A 4213-nucleotide genomic window follows, 5' to 3' on the forward strand; every position below is an offset into this window, starting at 1 on the left:
TGATTGTCTCATCTCCCACCTCAAGTATGAGCTCTCCATGTTTCACATCGATTACTGCTCCGACAGTGTGCAAGAAAGGTCTTCCTAAAATGATAGGAATGTTGGAATCCTCTTCCATGTCTACAATGACAAAGTCTACCGGGATGAAGAATTTGCCAATTCTCACGGGCACATCCTCCCATACCCCTAAAGGTACCTTTGTTGATCGATCCGCCATTTGAAGAGTGATGTTGGTGCATTTGAGCTCTCCCATCCCTAGCCTCCTACATACCGAGTATGGCATGACACTTACACTTGCTCCGAGGTCACACAATGCTTTGTTGATTGTTGTGTCGCCAATGGTACATGGAATAGAAAAACTTCCCGGATCTTTGAGCTTTGGAGGGGAAATTCCTTCAAGAAAAGCACTACTCACTTTGGTAAAGGCAATAGTCTCTAGCTTTCTGATGGATTTCTTCTTGGTAAGAATATCTTTCATGTATTTTGCATAGGCCGGAACATGATTGATCAATTCTGTGAATGGGATTGAGACTTCTAGGTTCTTCACAATTTCCATGAACTTTCCAAGTTGATCATCAAGCTTAGGCTTAGCTTGTCGACTTGGGAATGGAAGTCTAATAACAATAGGTTCTTTTTACTTATCCTTCTCTTCATTCTTCTTCTTTGAAACTTTATTGGAAGTAGGATCTATCTCCTTAGAGTTCTCCATAACTCCTTGCTTGTGACTAACATCCACAATATCTTCCTCAATTGGCCTCTTCGGCCCCTCATATCTTGTACCACATCTCAAATGGATGGCACTAACCGTGTCATGTCTTGGGAGATTACCTTGAGGCGGTAATTGCCGCTTTTGTCTTTGAGAGCTAGAAGATGCTAATTGAGTCATTTGAGTTTCTAACATTTTGGTGTGAGCAAGAATGTTGTTGATGGTAATCTCTTTAGCTTGGCTATCTTTTTGCATTTGGGTGAAAAATTCTTGTTGGTACTTTTGCATTTGGAGGACCGCTTTTTGAACATCAAAGCTTTGCTCATTTAATTGGTTGTAAGAAGGTTGATTTTGGTATCCTTGACTTTGGTTGAAAAAGGGTCTTTGAGCTTGGTTTCTCATTAGAGGTGGGGTGTATGGTTGTTGGGGGTTTTGGACATTTTGACTCTTGTATGAAAGATTTGGATGAAATTTGGTGTTCTCATTATAGTAGTTGGAATAAGGGGTGTTACTCTTGTATACTTGGAAAGCATTGACTTGTTCACTTGTTCCCCTACATTCATTTTGATCATGTCCCAAGGTTCCACAACTTTCACATACTCCACTTGGGAAGAGGATGATGCCACCATAGCATTGACATGTTGTTTGGGTGATTTGGAGGCTTCATCAAGCTTAGCCATGGCCTTCTCAAACTTCAAATTAATGGTGTCAATATGAGCACTTAGTTGAGCACCCAATTGAGTTATGGAATCTACCTTACGCTTTCCTCCTCTAGTGGCCTTTCGAGGCCTACTATATTGGGAATTATGAACCGCCATCTCTTCGATTTTGGACCATGTTTGATTGTCATCAACTTCGGTAAACATCCCATTGGATCCCATATTAAGAATATTACGGGAGTCTTCATATAGACCATTCCAAAATTGTTGCACAAGGAACCACTTACTAAGTTCATGGTGTGGACAAGAACGACAAGTGTTCTTAAATCTCTCCCATGCTTCCTATAATGATTCCTCATCCCTTTGATTGAACCCGGTGATTTGGGCTCTCAACATATTAGTCTTCTCCGGAGGGTAGAATTTCTTGTAGAAGGCAAGTGCTAACTTCTTCTATGAATCAATACCAAGGGTAACCTTGTCTAGGCTCTTCAACCATTGATTTGCGGTACCGATCAAAGAAAAAGGAAACAATACCCATCGGATTTGGTCTTGAGTAACTCCGGTTTGAGAAATTGCATCACAATAGTCACAAAAAGTCTCCATATGTGAATGAGGGTCTTCACTAGGCATCCCTCCAAATTGACTTCTTTCAACTAATTGTATGAATGTGGATTTGCCAATGAAATTACCGGTTAAATGTGGTGGTGTAGGAGTACCGTTTGGTAGGTTCTCCTCGGTTGGTACGGAATGTGATGAAAATTTAGGCATTGTAGGTTGATTTTGTGGTGGGTTTTGAATTGGGTTATCCTTTCCTTTTCTTGCAAAAGGGTTGACAAACTCAATGTTATTTGGTTGAATGTCCACAATCTCACCAATACCTACAACTCTTGAATTACCTCTAGCAACTCTTCTATTGTTGGTTAAGGTCCTTTCAATCTCGAAATCAATAGGAAATAAATTACCGTGTGATCTCCTAGTCATGCAAAATATCAAACAACTCGAAAACAATTAGAACAACCTTGAGGAGATTAACTTCCCCAAGGTAAAGAAAGACACAACTAAAAATAATTAATGAAAATCAAATGAATTGAACACCGTCCCCGGCAACGGCGCCATTTTTGGTTCGGTTCAAAACTTGTCGTCAAAAGCTACCAACCAAAACAATATTTATAACTTCACAAACTACTCTTAGTAAAGAGGTAAGTAAAGGTCGGATCCCAGGGAACGGGTATTGATGTAGGATTTTCAATTGTAAGTAGTTATGTCCAAGGGTGTCACAAATTGGGTTGAGATGAGATGTGGTCTAAACTAATCAACAAGATGAATGTGAATTAATGAAAACAAATCAAAGCAATTAAACGGGTTTGTAAACAAATGATTAAAATCACTAGGGTGTCATGGGTTCATATGGGATTCATGGGAATAGATTATACAAACATATTATCAAATAGATGCAAGCACTTATTGTTGTGATGGGATCGAGTTAGTGTGTATCTTACAATCCCTAGGAGAATTTAGGTCCCGGAGCCTGGTCATCTAGACTGTACAACACCTATAAGTCGACTTAGTCTCCCCCTATTCAACTCTTATGCATGGTCTTGTTGGAGTCCGTGTCCTCAACAATAGTGCGATCACATGTTTAAATCTCAAGTTAAGAATATGTAAGGGATGACTCATTTATATAGTCAACTGATCAACATTAATCAGTAATGATTGGCTAACTAGAGTTTGACATTACTGTCGTTTGACGGTGATGATCAGTTGATCCCTTAAGGTCACACCTATAAGACAAATCCCTAAATAGATAAGTTGATTAATTGTATGTCGATACAAGTTAATCAATTCCTTAAATTTGAACAATTCATTTGTGAGTGAGAATATTTGTATCTTATTGTAATTTGATTAAATAAGATTTATTTTAGTAATTAAAAGATTTTATTACTAAAATTGATTATTGTTTATGAAACAATTGAAATAAGAATGATTGGTAAATTATAATTACAAAATATTGTAGATTATAATCATATGACCATTTTATATTTGTGATCATGAATTACTAGCTAATTTGTCATATGTAATTAATTTATTGAGAAATGATATTTATTTGGATAAATATACATTAAAAATTGATATGGGCATGGTGTGTGACACATGACCTAACAAATGACATTTGACAAAATCACAAACATAAAATGGATGTCCATTTTATGTATGGACCGAAATATTGGAGTTTTGAGGTAAGTGGATGTTTTATTTTAATTGTTAAAATAAAACATTATCATTACCTAAATATAGTCTTACATGCCTATATTTTAGATAAGAGAAAAAGCAAAAAGGAGAGGCCATGCATTGGCCTTGTTCCCTTCCCAAAACCGGCACCCCCTCTATAATGAGAGAAAAATGTTCTCATTTTTCCACTCATGCAATTTTATTCATTCTTACATACTTCTCCTCATTCTCTCTAAAATTGTTTTTAGATCTTAGAAAATTATTCAATTAAATTATAATATTACATTACATTATTACTAGTGTAGTAATATAAATTTTATTAGAATTAATAAGGATCTCTAATATATTAATCTAGTTAATTAGTATATTAGTATTAAGGGTTTTGTTTTGGGTGCAACAAGAGGAGAATCTCTACACTTGAGATTTTTGGAGGATCATCCATAACATTTAAGCTCAAGAACAAATAAGGAAGGTGTCCTTATTTGTGCCCATAAATTTCGAACCATTTATAATGTAAGGAACATTATTTTTATCTCTTATTTTAGTTATGCATGCACTAGATCTTAAATCACCTAGTTAAAATGTTAATTAGTACATATTAGAAATGTCTAATAAAAGG

General features: G+C 36.1%; 1 non-coding gene across 1 annotated transcript; it reads left to right on the forward strand.

Moving 5' to 3' along the window:
• The first annotated feature begins 1654 nt into the window (after positions 1-1654).
• On the forward strand, positions 1655-1761 carry LOC141603775 (small nucleolar RNA R71). The gene has a single exon (XR_012525628.1). It is a non-coding gene; the product is annotated as a small nucleolar RNA R71 (small nucleolar RNA).
• The last annotated feature ends 2452 nt before the right edge of the window (positions 1762-4213 follow it).

The sequence above is a fragment of the Silene latifolia genome, chromosome 9 (assembly GCF_048544455.1).
Source record: "Silene latifolia isolate original U9 population chromosome 9, ASM4854445v1, whole genome shotgun sequence".
In the NCBI taxonomy this organism is placed as follows: domain Eukaryota; kingdom Viridiplantae; phylum Streptophyta; class Magnoliopsida; order Caryophyllales; family Caryophyllaceae; genus Silene; species Silene latifolia.